Raw genomic sequence first — 17,471 nt, forward strand, 5'->3', positions numbered from 1 at the left:
CAGTCTAAAAACTGAGCCAAAGGAAACAAACTTTAAAGATGAACTGAACTCCTGAACTGAAAGAAGACATTCTAAAATCCTCAGCCAGTATCAAACACTAACACTACATAAGATATTTCTTACTTTTAAAAATCTTTATTATTTGAATTAGAAATTAAAGAATATAGCTACAATAATACTATATTACTGATTTACAATGTCACCATCACCAAAGTGCCCAAGATCTTTCATGACTGTCCATACTTTGCCTCTGGCCTATTTTCTCCATTCCCCACCACAATTTCATTTACTGTTGATGGGAATATCATCTGGCCCAACCTCTATAAAAATCCATATGAGAGTTCCCCAATAAAGTAAAAGGAGAATTCCCACATGACCCAGTAATTCTACTTCATGGCATAAACCCCTCAAACCGAGGTCCTTCCTTGGCTAGCGCTTGCAAGGCAGACACACCTTACCTCTAGCGCCACCTCACTGGCCCCTCGCTCTAAAACAAAAACAAAAACAAAACATAAATATGACAATTTGAAAAGACATATGTATACATATGTTCATTATAAAGTTTTTCTTTAGAAAGAAAGAAAAAAAAAAGGCAAAAATATAAAAATGTTTTTCTTTTATAGCTACTTCCAGGCTTCAGTGCCAGTTCTGATCATTTGCCCCCTATGGCCAGTAAGGTCTGTGTCTAGGTGAAAATAGGGAAACTCCGGTCCCTCTCATCAACCCTCCTTTCCCCAAACTGCATGGACACAAAGAGATTTCAATTTGTAACATATAGTTCCTGGCATATTGGATCTAGATCACTTTCTTAAACATCCTGATACACTAGCATTCCAAACCCCTAATGCAAAGATCAATGGGGAAAGCTAACGAAGATATCTACAGTTGGGGATATGAAGAGAAACCCTGGCTAATTTCCATTCTACCAAAAGGCCGAAGGCTTATCGATGATGAGGACCTAAAGGCAACATTTAATGTTTTAGCAACCACAATCAAGGAGTCACTAGCCTGCAAAATTAAGAAATCTGTAGATGAAAAATTCAACATACTCAAAGAAAACTCTTTCCAAAGATGAGAAAATCTATACAAATGGAACTGAAGAAACTAAAAAACATGTTACAAGAATAATAGTAGAATTACACAGGTGGAGAATCTCATAGACAAACTTCAAGACAAATTACAAGCCAGCAGTGTTAAAGAACTCAAAATAAAAATAAGGAGAGACAAAACATTTAAAGAAAATGTAATGTACTTAATGAATAAAGAAAAAAGAATAATCTCAGAATTATGGAAATACCAGAAGGGGAATAAAAAGGGAAAGGGGCAGAATAAGTAGTGAGGGAGCTAACAGAGAACTTTCCCACCCTCGGGAAATAGGCTTCTCTACAAATCCAAGAGACAAAAAGAGTGCTAAACAAAATAAACCCTAACAGAACAATACCAAGACATTTAATAATACAACTAGCATAAAATAAAGAGATGGACACTTTAAAGCAGTAAAGGATAAGAAAAATCTCAAGTATAGTGAAAAAAAAAACAACAACCATAAAACTGAAATAAGATCTTCCATTTGAAACAATCCAGTCAAGAAAAGAGTAGAATGACATATTCAAACTACTGAATGAAAGAAAATTTCAACCTAGAGTATACTAATCAGCAAAACTCTCATTTACATGGAAGACAGGGTCAAAAACATTCTTAGATAATAAAGAATAGACAGGGGCTGGATAGATAGTACAGTGATGCGGTGTTTGCCTTGCATGAAGAAGGACAGTGGTTTGAATCCTAGCATCCCATATGGTCCCCTGTGCCTGCCAGGAGTGATTTCTGAGCAGAGAGCCAGGGGCAACCCCTGAGTGCTTTCAGGTGTGCCCCCAACCCCCTCCCCCCAAAAAAGAATTTGCAATATTTGCACTAACCAAAACAACTCTAGATAAACTACCCAGAGATCAATACACAAACCAAAAACACAATTTTAACAACAATAACCCCACATAATATAATGGCAGCCCATAATATATAACAGCCCTCACTGTCAATTTCCCTAAATGTCAATGTACTAAATTCTCTCATCAAAAAACACAAAGAGGAGGCTTGGATCAGGAAACAAAACCCAGATATCTGCTGCCTGCAGAAAACACACTTAAAAGTTCAGGATAGATGCAGGCTCAAATTAAAATAATGGAAAACATTTATACAAGCCACTAGAAAAAAAATAGCTTTGACAGCCATACTTATATCAGACTAAACTGCATTCAACCTCAAGAAAATACTGAGAGACAAAGATGGACACTTATTGATCAAGGGAACAATAGACCAAGAAGTACTAACTCTGATCAACATTTATACACCAAATGTAGAGTCAGCAAAATATAGCAATGCAAAAATTTTGCTCACAAATTTAAGAGAAACATCGGGATATAAACATGATAGTAGTGGAAAATTTCAACACTCCATTACTGCCACTAGACATATTACTAAGTGGAAAATTAGCAAAGACATAAGAGACCTAAATGAGAAACTAAAAGAACTAGAACTAATGAATCTATACAGGGCCTTTCATCCTCAAAAAGTGGAGTACATATTCTTCTCAAGTGCACACGGAACTTTCTCTAGGAAAGACCACATTTTAGGACATAAGTCTAACTTATATAAAGTCAGAAAATACAAGAACTATACAAAGCACCTATCAGACCACAATGCCACAGAGATCAAGATTGACTGTATAAATAAAAAAGATGTGGAGAAAATCTAACACATGGAGACTAAACAACATGCTGCTCCACAAAAGCTGGATCAAAGAGAAATAAAGAGATTCCTTGAAACTAGTGATAATGAAGAAAAAAAAACTGTGAAGATATATGGGACACAGCAAAAGCAACAACTAGGGGGAAACTCATAGCAATACAGGCCCATATTAGCAAAGAAGAAAAAGAAAAAATCAACAACTTAAATCAATGACCTAAATAGGGACACTTTAAATATCTGGAAAACCAACAGCAAAGAAACCCAAACACAAACAGAAATGTTCACCATCATTTATTGTTAGGGAAAAAATAATTATTGTCCAAATCAAGACGGCAATGATAAATTATACCAGTGAGGATGGCACCTATCAAAAATACTGGGAACAATCTCTGTGGTAGATAGAAACTCTTCTCCATTGTTGGTGGGAATGCTGCCTGATCCAACCCCTATGGAAAACAGTATGAAGGGATGTCACTAAATGCAAATTTGAGCTATCCCCAGGACAGAAAAACAATCTTCCAAAAAAATGCATACACACCGGTATTCATTGAAGCACTCAATAGCTCAGAGTTAGAATCAACCTAGATGTCCAATAACAGATGAAATAATCATGAAGATACGGTACATATATACAATGGAAATACTACACAGCTGTAAGGAATGATGCAATCATGCAATTTGCAGCAACATGAATGGAACTAGAAGATATATTGTCTTGATTTGGATTTCCCTAATAATGAATGATGATGAACAATTTTTCATGTGTCTGAATAGTCAGAACAAACATAAACTCAAAGTTTAAGGTTGGAGGACAATTATTCAAGCAAACAATTCCCTTAAAAAAGCTGGAGTGGGACCAGGGAGATAGCATGGAGTTAAGGCATTTGCCTTGCATGCAGAAGGTCGGTGGTTCGAATCCAGGCATCCCATATGGTCCCCTGAGTCTGCCAGGAGCGATTTCTGAGCTTAGAGTGAGGAATAACCCTGAGTGCTCCCGAGTGGGCACATTAAGATCAGATGACACAAACTTTAGACTCAAAAAAGTTATAAGGTACAAAGATAGACATTTCATAATAATCAAGTAATATGTACAAAAGGAAGAAATTAAACTTTTAAATATATACACACCCAATGAGGGACCAGCAAGATATTTATTACAATTGTTGACAAATCTGAAAGAAGACATCAATAGCAACACAATAATAGTTGGAGACCTCAAAACTGTCCTTTCATCCCTTGATAAGTCAACCAGGCTGAAATCCAACAAGAATATACTAGCTCTGAAAAGAGAAATGAAAGAAAGTGGCCTAGTAGATATATATAGGGCACTCCAACTCCAGAAAAATGAATGCACATTCTTCTTCAATGCACATGGGTCATTCTCCAGGATAGATCACATGCTGGCCCATAAAACATACCTCCATAACATTAAGAAAATAGAAATTGTATGACCTTCTCAGATCACAATGTACTGAAATTAGAAGTGAACTACAAAGAAACACTGAGGAAAAACTTTAACACTGGGAAATTAAACTCACTACTAACATTAAACTCACTACTGAACAACCAGTGAGTCAGAGATGAAATCAAGAGAAAATTAAAAAAATTCCTGTAAACAAATGTGAATGAAGACACAAATTATCAGAATTTGTGGGACATAGCAAAAGCAGTTCTAAGAGAAAAATGTATAGCTTTGCAAGCACACATTAGAAAGGAAGAAGGGGAAGGGGTGTACAAATAACTTAATGACACAGTCTATAAAATTAGAAAGTGATCAAGAAAATGAACCAAAAATAGATAGGCAGAAGGAAACAACAAAACTTAGAGCAGAAAGTAATGAAGCGGAAATCCAAAAAAAAAAAAAAAAAAATCCAAAAGATCAATAAAAACAGAAGTAACCCCTGAGCACTGCTGGATGTGACTCAAAAACCAAAAAAAAAAAAAAAAAAGAAGAAGAAGAAAATAAACAAGATTGATAAACCACTAGCAAAAAACTAACAAAGAAAAGAAGAGAGAAAAACTTAATAGACCAGATTAGAAATGAAAGGAGATCACTGCAGTTACTACAGAGATTCAAAGGATAAATAGAGACTATTCTGAGAAACTCTATGCCACAAAACAAGAGAACCTGGAAGAAATGGGTAAATTCTTGAACTTTTTAAATCTTTCATGGTTGAGCAATGATGGTCTAGCATAACTAACCAGGCCAATCAATATTGAGGAATTTAAAATGGTAATGCAAAGTCTTCCCATAAACAAAAGCCTAGTCCCAGATAGCTTCACTAAAGAATTCTTTCAAACCTTTGAAGAGAAGACCTACTGCCAGTCTTTTTCAGGCTCTTTCAGGAAATTAAAGACACAGATACATTCCCAAATAGTTTTTACGAAGATACCATCACCCTGATACCAAAAGCAAACAGAGACATTGCAAAAAAAAAAAGAAAAAGAAAAAGAAAAAGAAAAAAAGGAAATAAAAGAAACTTACAGACCAATATCCCTGATAAACACAGATGCAAAGATCTTCAACAATATCCTAGCAAATAGGATCCAGCACCTCATCAAGAAGATCATACACATGATTAATATGTTTCATTCTAGGAATGCAAAGATGGTTTAACACAAGTAAATCAATCAATAAAACACACCATATCAACAAAAGAAAAACATTTAATCATATCAATAGATGCAGAGAACACATTTGATAAGTTTCAAAAGGCTACAAAATTAACACGTAAAAATCAATGGCCTTCATATATAAAAATAATGATAAAGAAGAAATGGACCTTATAAAAAAAACAATACCATTCACAATAGTGCCACAGAAACTAAAATACATGGGAGCCAACTTAACTGAAGAGGTGAAGAAACTATACAAAGAAAACTACAAAACCCTGCTTTAAGAAATAAAAGAGGACACAAGGAATGGAGATACATACCTGTTCATGGATTGGGAGGAATAACATCATTAAATTGGAATATTTACCAAAGCATTGTACAGATTTAATGCAATCCCTCTTTTTTGTTTGTTTGGTTGGTTTAGGGTGACACCTGGCAGCACTTGGGGGGTTATTTCTGGCAGGCTCAGGGGACCATATGGGATGCTTGGGATCAAACCCAAATCTGACCCACATTGTCTGCAGGCAAGGCAAGTGCCCTACAGATGTTCTATCACTCTGGGCCTTAATGCAATCCCTCTAAGTATACCCATGAAATTCTTCAAGGAAGTGGATCAAATACTCCTTATATACATTTGGAACAATAAACACCCACGAATGGATAAAGCAACCCTTAGAAAAAAGGTTGTAATACAATGTTAAATTGCATTACAAAGCAATACTCATTAAAACAGCATGGTTTTGGAAGAAAGATAACCCCACAGATCAAGTAGACTTGAAGTATTCAGAGAATGTTCCTCAGACATATAATCAATTAATCTTTGATAAAGGAGCAAGAAATGCAAAATGTATTAAGGAAAGCCTCTTTAAAAAGTGGTGTTAGCACAACTGGTCAGCCATATACCAAAAAAAAGTGAACATGGACCTCCAACTAACACCATGCACAAAGGTCAAATCCAAATGGATTAAAGATCTTGCTATTAGATCTGGAACCATCAGCTATGTAGAAGAACACGTAGGTAAAACACTCCATGACATTGTGACTAAAGGCATCTTCAAGGAGGAAACACTACTGCCCAAAGAAGTGGAAGTAGAGATAAACAAATGGGACTACATTAAACTGAGAATTTTTGTACCTCGAAGGAAACAGTGACTAGGATACATAGACCACCAACGGAATGGGAGAAACTATTCACTCAATACCTATCAGATAATGAGCTAACATCTAAGCGATACAAGGTACTGACAGAACTTAACAAGAAAAAACCTTCTAACCCCAGTAAAAATGGGGACATACACTTCCTCAAAGAAGAAATAGATGGAAAAAATGCTCCACATCACTAATAATCAGGAAGATACAAATTAAAACAACTATGAGGTACTATCTCCGAAATTGGCACACATCACAAAATCTAAGAACAATCAGTGTTGGTGGGAAAGAAAGGAACTCTCATTCATTGCCTGTGGAAATGCCATCTAGTCAGCCTTGGAAAACAATATGAAAATTCCTCAAAAAACTGGAAATTGAGCTCCCACATGATATAGCTATGCCATTCCTAGAGCTATACCCTATCACAAAAACACAATATAAAACACAACACAAAAACACAATACAAAACACAGTACAAAAATACCCTTTGTATATCTATGTTCATTGTAGCTCTATTTACAATTGCCAAAATCTGGAAACAACCCAGATGCCCAACAACAAATAAATGGCTAAAGAAACTGTGGTGCATCTACACAATAAATTTCTATACAGCTGTCAGGAAAAATTAAGTCATGAAATTTTTCTATACATAGATGGACATGGAAACTATTATGCTGAGTGAAACATGTCAAAGGGAGTCAGACACATAATAGTATCACTCATCTTTGGGATTTAAGAAAAATAAAAGACAGTATGATAATAATAGCCAGAAAGTATAGAGATAAAATTTGGAAGGACCAGCCCATGATATGAAGCTTACTACAAAGATTGGTGAGTGCAATTAGAGAAATAACTATACTGACAACTATCATGACAATGGTAGTGAGTGATAGAAATAGAATGCTTGTCTCGAAGAAAGGCAGGGATGGGGAGAAGAACGGTAGTGGTAAGGTTGCACTGGTGAAGTACTTTAAATGACTGAAACCCAATTACAAACATGTTTGTAACCAACGTGCCTAAATAAAGATATTTAAAAAAAAACACCAAAGTTCTGAGGAAGTTAGTAATAATGTGGGGTAGCTGAATAAGGAGGCGTGTGTGTGTGTGTGTGTGTGTGTGTCTGCTCTCGTGTGTGTGTGTGTGTGTGTGTGTGTGTGTGTTTTAAGAAGACAAAAAAAGAACATACTGTCCTATCATCCCCTCTGGCACTCCTGACAGAAATGTGTCCAATGATGGCAATGACACTCCTAAGGTGTGTAAACTATTGAAACCAGAGTCCTCCTTTAATTCTGATAACTTCCTTGACAATCATTATGACGGAGACTCAACAGTCTAGAAATAAAAAATACAGGAGGACCAAAGAGACAGTAGTACAGAGAAAAATGCAATTGTCTTGTATATGGCCAATGTCAGTTAAAATCCTGGCAACACATTTCATCTACCAGCACTGCTAAGGTTCACAGAGTCAGAAATAGCCCCTGAGTACCCTTGGATGTGGCTCCTGTCTCCCACACACCCTAAAAGAGAGATCATCTTCTTGGTTCCTACAGCCTTCCCACCTCCCTCCTCTCTCTCTCTCTCTCTCCTCTCTCTCTCTCTCTCTCTCTCTCTCTCTCTCTCTCTCTCTCTCTCTCTCTCTCTCTCTCTCTCTCTCTCCTCTTCCCAAACTCTCATCCTACAGCCTTCCCACCTCCCTCCTCTCTCTCTCTCTCTCTCTCTCTCTCCTCTTCCCAAACTCTCATCTTCTCTTGTCTATACTAAGTGAGGATATGAGAACCTGACTCCCTGCTTTTCAGGAGGCAATCTCATCCCAGAAAGAAGAGCAGGTAACATACACCTTGGTTTTGGACGCCTTGGCTTCAGAACTGAAAAATGAGTTTTAGTGGATCCTTCCATAATATTGGGGTTACAGTGTCCTGAAGGGAGTGAGAGGGCACTGGAAAAACACAAGTAAAGAGAATTTGGGGTGAACTGTCAGAGTCCAAAAAGGTCCTTCCCAGTGGATCTGAGTATTTTTCTCCCTTAAAATGATAAGAAAAATATGTCTTGTTTTTAAGAGAATATGTCAGAATGACTTTCTCCTCTCCACAAGAATTCATTTCAGTTCTCTGAAGTCTTAGAAAGGATTTCAAATGTTTTGTTAGACTAGTCATTCAGTAGGTAAGAACATCATTTTCTTGCTTTCAGGCACAAAGGAAAACTTTATAATTAACTCAGCAGTTTAACTCACCTTTTTTAAAGAAATAAAACATTATATAAATCCCATTTTAATGGGATAATTATGGCAAATCATGATTAACTTTCCTTTCAGCCATTAGCAAGAGAAAGACACAGAAAGATAAGATGCTAGAAATGTTAGCTTAAAATATTACTTTATAACATTCCCATTCTCTTGATATCAGTAATGGTGTAATTGTGCTGAGCCTGACTAAAATGTGGTTTTGGGACAAAGAATGATCTAAAGCCCTATTCTTGTGTTATAATCTATCTTATTGCCCTTTGGTTAATTGAGAAAGTGACATTTATCCCAGAGAGAATTCCCTTCTTTTACTTCATGTTTTCATTCCACAAATCAGGATGCTAATTAGAGACTATAGGCATTCTAGGAGGCCCTAGACTTATCGTTCAATTATGGTAAAGGTTTTGAGCTCCTGAGAAGTTTCCTTAGATAAATCATCTTCTTCCTTCTACAAGGGCAAATCTTGTCTGCCTGTGCACATGTACCTAAAAACCTAGAGTTTGCACTATTACTTAAAATCTACAAAGTGTGGAGGAAAAGGTAAAGCACCTGTCATTCAAATTCTGCCTTATGGTCCAGGAGTTAGTATAGTGGGTAGGGAATATGCCTAGTATGCATCCAACCTGGGTTCAATTCCAAGGGCACTACATGGTCATCCTTGAGAATCAATGGCTCTTCAACCATCAGGTGGCCTGGATTTCCCCAGCACCAAAGGGCACAAGCAGCACCATATCCTTAGGCTTTTTCATGATCCAAAGGCCCAGGTGCCCAAGAAGTGCTAGGGTCCTGGGAACTCCTGAGTACCCTCTTACTATTCCCCCCAAAATTTATGTAAAGACCAAATTTGGACTTAAAGTCTTCATGATCATCTTTCACATTCAAGAAAATGCCAGAAAAGCTTACATGGTTTCTTCAGTGTTTCATAGTGTAAACTATGTCTTCTCCCATATGTATGGGTAGACAAGTTACTTCTACTCATTGGGTCTTAGTTTCTTCACAATGCAGAGGACTGACTGCACATGTCTGTGAGACTTGTGGATGACACTTGCTCTAGGAAGTTCTTGCTGCTCATGCCACTCTCTAGACTACCATGAGGCCAACGACCACTCACTGGGGTTCTGTTGTTTAGATGTCCTGTACATGTCCTGGGTATTTCTGCTTCATTTGTATAGCCTCCTCCTGAATGATGGATTCTATACGGTGTTGAATCAGAACTTCACAAAGAGATTATACAAAAGCATGAAACAAATTTTGAGTCCTTGGGTTAGCTGGCACTGAGAGAGTACACAAATAAAAAGATTGTGATTACTTCTGCCAAGAGGTGTACCACCTAGTGAGAGATACTAAATAGAAAATTTCACCAGCAATGTTAGGAACTGTATGCTTAGCTAGCCCATGAATCTTTCTTATGCAACAGAGCTGTGAATTTCCATCCAGTTCCTTATCAAGCACATGCAGATGAATTTCAGAGAACTGAAACATATAGAATCTCTGAATTAAATGACTATAAACTTCTCTCCCTATTCTCTGAAAGCTTCAATAATGGACTTTGGATAAGACTTTGGATAAGATGAGTAGGAGAACCAAACTGTTCCTGGGCTTAAGTGAGAGTCCAGTTTGCTGCAGGTAGGTTTCCCAGGCAAAATGCCAGAAAAGTTTACATGGTGTCTTACGTGTTTAAACTCCACTGACAAGGAAAATATAAGAAAAAATAAACAAAGGTGACTAGGCCAAACTAGAAAGTTTATTGGGGCCAGAATTGACCTGTTTTTGATCCCTGGCATCACATATGACACTCTGAGCACCATCAGGAATGATCCCTAAGCATGGGTCCAGGAATAAGCCCTGAGTTGATTACCTCCCCCTGAATATTTCTGCACTGTGAAAGGAACCATCACTAAAACAAACATATACACTACTGCATGTGAGAGAATATATCCTGTCTAGTTTTCTATAAATGAAGAGCATTGTCTTAATTGTTCCCTTTTGGGGAAGAATGAAGGTGGCTAAATTCAAGAGCAGTGAAACAGGGCATACAAAAAAACAGTCCATTAAACTTGGGGCTCCAGAAGCAGCCAAGGTTTCTGAGCAGAGCCAGTTGCATTTACTGAATCTCAGTTTTCAGGATGGAGCTCAGCAAAGGGCACACACAGCACACAGGATGTGAAGAGGGACAAAGTTCACAAGTATAATGAATGAGAATGTCTTCCCCAACTCTCATTTCTCTTGAGATACAGGTTGGAGGAGGGATCAAATAAGAAAGAATAGTAGTACTGAAAAAAGCCAAATTCTTTAACTGCATGAGCCTCGCTGACTCAACCAAAAGCAGTTAGGAACAGAAAAGAACAATTGGAACAAGAACAGGAAGATCATTTGAGTTTATTTCCCATAAGAGTTAAAAATTCAATTTATAAGGCCACTAGACCATCTGACCTTATGAATGTGTAGGCATTCGTTCATTTAGTCTTTTGCTTTACCAAATCTTCAAATACAGAACCTGTGTTTCACTTTTCCCATTGCTGGGTTAAAGGACAGAGTGGCAGTGCTGAATGAGCAGTGAGATTCAGCATTTTTTTACCTGAATTTGAATAATTTGAATTATTTATTTCATTAATACGTGAAGGTTATAGCCTTGTTCCAATCTTCTCCTCTCTGATAATGCTTCAGGAAAAGAAATGGTAAAAATTATAATAAGTTCAACTATTTTTATAAGCTGACCTTCATTGACAGAAAGGCAATAATTTTTTTCCTTGTACCACTTCCTGAACTAACAAGAGAATGCTACTCCAGCCATTTCAAGTTGTAAATAAAAAAAGAGCTATATTAAAATGTTTTAAAAATATTACTTTAATCTAGGTTTTTTATTTTCCCCTTTGTGTAAAGAGAACATCAATTGTACAGTGAGCTTCCCTTCTCTCTTACACAAGAGCTGAGTAACTAAATGACTTCCATCCTAAAAACATCGATAAATCTGTAGAGGGAAAAGGTATTAATCAAAAAAAGTACACACTGTTCTTTTATATATTATTAACTTAAACACCAAACAAGAGAATATTTAGCATTAAGCTTAAACTAAACAATATAAAATCTGGTAATATGAACCAAGTAGTAGGTGAAATGTGTTTGTATGTGTGTATGTATCTATGTATGTAGTAGGTATGTATGTATTTATGTCTGTTTGTATGAGAGATTAGGAGAGAGAAAAATTATGGTATCTTTGAAGAGCATAGAGATCAAAATGTTTGCTATCAAGTTTGAAAAATAGTACTCAAGAGAAACAGATGGGTTAAATCCTGAGCACTGAGGAAAAAGTATTTCTTGCATAAGAAAGACAATATAGCTAGACAACAAATCTATTTATTTTTAAACAGAAATATTATATTCTTATTTTATATTTATTATTTATTTTTAAATAATTTTAATAAATTATTGACTCGCCATGAGATAAGAGGTAAAAAGTTGTGGATGGTTGAATTTCAGTCATATAATATTCCAAAACCCATCCCTTTCAACCATCAATTTCCTAATTTTCCTCCAATCCTCCCAGCCTGTTTCTATGTGAGTCTCTTCTTTTTCTCTCTCTCTCTTCTTTTTCTCTCTCTTTCCCTCACTCTTCTTTTTTTCCTTTTTGGCATCATGACTGTGAAGTCTATTTCTAAGTAGTAACTCTGAGGATGCCATCAAATTGTTTACCTTTGGACTGCACTGTTTAAGGATAAGAAATCTCTCAGAGTCACTTAGAAATGTATCTGCTGACCATGCTGGCAAAGGGAATCCACCACAATGAACATCAGCACACTCTTACCCAGACACAGAAAAAATGGAGTCCCCAAAGGAGAAGGAAATATTTGAAGCATAGGAGCTCAGCAGATGCTGAGTGCTAGTCAGATCATTTCATGGGGTTCTAGAGTTCACGAGGCAGGGAGTTATCCTTTCCTTACAGAAGGAAAGGAATGACAGAGTAAAGATAGTTTTTACTTTCATCATTGCATAAAAGAAACAATGGTTCTCTGTGGTGTCATAAGACATTTGCCAGTGAGGTGGCCATCCACCCAGTAATGATCAAGGACTACTACTGATTCTGCATAGAAATTACTCCTTCCAGTGTCCAGGGGACTATAGGGTATGGCAGGGATCAACCCTGGATAGCTGCATGTAAGGCAAATTTTTACTTACTGCACTATCTCTCCAGCCACTCATAGAGACATCCTTGATGATGTACAGAACAGCCAGCAGCTCCATGCATAGCCCTCACATCACAATGGCTCCTACAACCACTCCAGGAACACAGCAGGTCTCTAGCATCCACTTACCTAGGAATTAAGCTTGAAAAGCTCACTTCAATCTCTTCCAGCTAACAATTTCACCATTCCTCAAAGGTTTTATTCCCTGTAACCTTTAAAGACTATTCCAAAGTCCATATAATCTGTTGTCATGGTTGGAAGCAATTGTAAAGGTTTTCTTATATTCTCAGACATATTTTGGGGATGCAATACTGATTGATTATCCCTGCTGATGATGAAGAGGAAAAAAGGTTCTGTCCATAAGTTGAAGTTCCTTCTAGATATTCCTCTATAGAGATGGATGAGGCCAGAGAGATAGTACAAGGATGAAGGCAACTGCCTTTCATAAAGCTGACCTGGATTTAATCCACAGCTCTACATCTGATCCCCAGAACAGTGCTAGGAGTGATCCCTCAACACAGAACAAGAAGTAAGCACTAAGCACTCCAGGTATGGCTCCCAAACTGAGGGAAAAAATATGAGAAGTGGATGAATTGATGTCTCAATTCATTTGTTGATGAGGTTGTCATCCTCACCAACACAATTGTCTTCATGACCATTCTTATTTTACAAGTGTAGGCATTTGTAAGAAGGCTGAAAACCATCAATTTAGTGAGTTAAATAGATACCATGTTTTATTCTGGCAGAGGTTTTCTAACTAGCTTACAGCTCCCTTTTCAGAAAAGAAAAATTACTCTGTACCCCCTGAAAATCTATTTTCTTTAAGTGAGCAAACATAAGTGACCCTACATTTCACCCGAGGCTACTATCATCCCCAAGATTGTTCCAATGTCCCCCTTACCCAGGGCAATACCACCCACTTAGGAAAATACTGCTTCTGGCATCTTGTAATCCAAGAGAGAGCTCTGACATTAAGCGGCGACATACTAATAAATGAACCTTCAACATGGCTGTTAATTAGTTGTGCAAACAAATTTTATGAAGAACATTTACTGACTGAGGGAAGGAATAATTTTCAAACAGATTAGAAGTATCATTTATAGAGGAGCCAAGTCAATAAGACCTAAATAGAGGCTAAGCTGCTCTGAGCCACTAATCATCTTTATGTCTTCATCAAGGATGTCTCTATGAGTGGCTGGAGAGATAGTGCAGTAAGTAGAAATTTGCCTTGCATGCAGCTATCCAGGGTTGATCCCTGCCATACTCGATAGTCCCCTGGACACTGGAAGGAGTAATGTCTATGCAGAGTCAGTAGTAGTCCTTGATCATTACTGGTGGATGCCCACCTCACTGGCAAATGTCTTATGACACCACAGAGAACCATTGTTTCTTTTATGCAATGATGCAAGTAAAAACTATCTTTACTCTGTCATTCCATTATTTTTCTTAAAAGACTGGTTATACTTGTCTAAAGTGATAGAATAGAGGCTGGAGAGATAGCATGGAGATAAGGTGTTTGCCTTGCATGCAGAAGGATGGTGGTTCAAATCCTGGCATCCCATATGGTCCCCTGTGCCTGCCAGAGGCGATTTCTGAGCATAGAGCCAGGAGTAACACCTGAGCACTGCTGGGTGTGACCCAAAACCCAAAAATAAATAAATAAATGAGTAAAGTGATAGTATATCTGAGATGACTAGACAAGGACATTAAATTATAAGTACTATCAAAAGAGGTATCTTGCCTGGTCTGTCTATCACTGCAAAGGCTGGGCCAGCAAAGAACCTGGCACATAGTAGGTGTTCAGTAAATATTCACTATGCACTATGAATTGTGCTTCCCATATTGCAGGTGTGCTGCCTTCATCTCCAAGAACAACCAAGCCACTCATACTCTTCCATCACTATGGCCTCTAGAAAAGCCTTTGCCTTGTCAAGAGCTTGGTAGCAATAAGAACTCTGGGAGGAAATTTGTAATTACTACTGAAGGCTGGGAGGAGTGAGAAAAAAGGGAATAGAATGGAATGCCTTTGTGCCTCTGACTATGTTCTGGTTCTGACAAGAACAAGGCTCAGGAAGCTCTAGCATGGGTTCAAAGAATGAAGTGGGCTTTTTGACAATTTCAATCAAGTTCCTTAATGTCAAACACACTGACAGAGCACCAATTATTTATATTCTATATTAACTTCACTATATCTCCTTAAGATGTCAGCATACAAATGACACATCAGAGAAATTGGGAATTTCCCCATAAATGGTAGGAAAAAAGCACTCTCAGAGGGGTGAGGAAAGCACAACTCTGGAAAATGGGCCTCAGTGGGCAGCTGGCAGCTTGGTGACAGACAGAGGAAAGGCCTCTGACAAGATGAGCAGCTAGGAATTCTGGGGAAGCAGGCTGGGAGGTGAATTAACTGTCTCCTGCTTCAACTGTACTTTTCAATAAAACAAGTTGAGCAAGCTGCCTCCCACATGCCCTGTCCCTCTGCTCAGCTGTGCAGTCAGGTGGCCACAAGCTGTACCTTCTATTACCTTCGGTGACATCCAGGATAATGGCCATCATGACACACATCTATGGATAAACCCAGAGTTTCCTGCCATTCCTCATGTGTTAGAACACCTGCCTCTATCCCATTCAAGGGAGCATGTTTGCCTGTAAATGAGTGAGGAAAATAAGAGCCTCTATTCAAAACAATATTGTCTGAGTTGCAAGTATCTGGTTGCTATTGATTACAATACCAACCAATCACAGTTATACTTGGTTATCTTATTTAGAATGATCCTTTGAACTGGTCGACACACCACACATCATGAAATCAAGTTTCACTCCCTTTGCCTCCAAGCTGTCTTGCTACAAGGGTTGACTGTCTTCCTGACTAGTAACATACTTTCTGTTGAATCAATCCCTGTACTTGGCACACAGATATTTTGTCTAAGGAGCTCAAGGAGGTGAAGAGAGGTGGAAGAAAGAGGTTCGAAATATCAGACTTGGAGTTCTGCCAACCTGATGCTGTATCTCTACTGAATATTTGGGGCATCAGAGACAGGACACAGATGATCCAGAAAGACAGTTTCTTAGCTAGTTCATGTTGAAGTGCCTTCAACTGACCCATGGGGGGGTCTTTGGGGCCCCCATGCTGGCTGATAATAAGAAACTTCTTCAAGGCAATGACATTAAAAGATTGTTCACAGGGGCCTGAGTAGTGGTACGGAGCGATAAGGTGTCTGCCTTGCTGGCGCTAGCCTAGGATGGACCACGGTTTGATCCCTTGGCATCCCATATGGTCCCTCAAGCCAGGAGCAATTTCTGAGTAAATAGCCTGGAGTAACCCCTGAGTGTCACCAGGTATGGCCAAAAAAAAAAAAAAAGGATTGCTCTTCACAGGTATTCTCAAGTTGGACCCTCCTCAGGCAAAAGGACAGTTCATTCAGCCCTTCAGCCCCTTCTCTCCCAACGCACTATGACTCTCTGGCACTGTGGTTCTGGCCAGCTCCAAGTAAATATGCATGTAAAATGGGGCCCCATCTTTTTTCTTACTTGGTCTCCCAAAGACTCTTTAACTTAAAGCTGGCACAAGGTCAAGGCACTGCCATGAAAGAACCATGTACTTTCTCTTGGACCAAGCAAAGTGATGTTTGCACACTGACCATCTTTGACTGCTACTGAAACTAGTATCTTTGAAAGCAAATGCCTTCTTATAGAGTGGAGGAGAAACTGGGAAAGTCAAAAAAGCTTCAATGGCAGGGTCAACTCCAGAGGGGTTTACTGGTTAGACTGAAGCCACTGAGACTGGCAAGAATTGCCAGAGGGCAAAGGGAAACAGTGAAAATGCTCCCTTCCATAAGGCCTATGACTGATCAAGAGAAAGGTTCACTGTGCTGAACAAGTGAGGTTGTGGATACCTTCTTTGACAGGAAATCAAAGAAAGACAAAAAGACAAAAATCATCTGCACGCTCCAACTTGGTATTCCTGTAAATCCAAGATTATTCACCAACTGAGGAGTAAGCCTTAAATTAGGGCTTCACCCAGACGCTCTACGAAGATAGCATTTAGAGATGACATTTAAGAGTAAAGTTATCCTAGATAAAGCTGAACATCTTGTAAGAGCATTCTTATATCTCTTGCTAGGAATTTTTAACAATTCAAAACTGCAATTTTGGCTAGGCTGGCCACACTAAAAAGAATCCCCAGAAATCAAGACATAATCTGGTTCAAAAGAAGAAATGGGGTCAGAAAAATAGTACATACTTGCCTTGCATACATCTAACCTGAGTTTGATCCCCAGAATTCCACATGGTCCCCAGAGCCCTACCAGAATACTTGAGCACAGAGCGAGGAATAAGCACTGAACACTTCTGGGTGTGGACTGAAGCAATCAGATAAGACAAACAGAAACAGTGATTTCTTTGAAAGGGAAAAATGAAGATATCATGGGAAAAAAGCATTTTTTCATTTCATTCTGGTTCCATTTCCTCTTTCCTGGTCTCATGACTTTGCCTTATGTCTTTGTTGCTCTTTTTCTTAAAATGGGGCCAGTTGT

General features: G+C 38.2%; 1 protein-coding gene across 1 annotated transcript in view; it reads right to left on the bottom strand.

Moving 5' to 3' along the window:
• The window catches only part of KIF26B (kinesin family member 26B), a 318,803-nt gene that overhangs the window by 140,653 nt on the left and 160,679 nt on the right, over nt 1–17,471 (bottom strand). The window lies entirely within an intron of this gene.

Source organism: Suncus etruscus, chromosome 7 (genome assembly GCF_024139225.1).
Source record: "Suncus etruscus isolate mSunEtr1 chromosome 7, mSunEtr1.pri.cur, whole genome shotgun sequence".
Classification (NCBI taxonomy): domain Eukaryota; kingdom Metazoa; phylum Chordata; class Mammalia; order Eulipotyphla; family Soricidae; genus Suncus; species Suncus etruscus.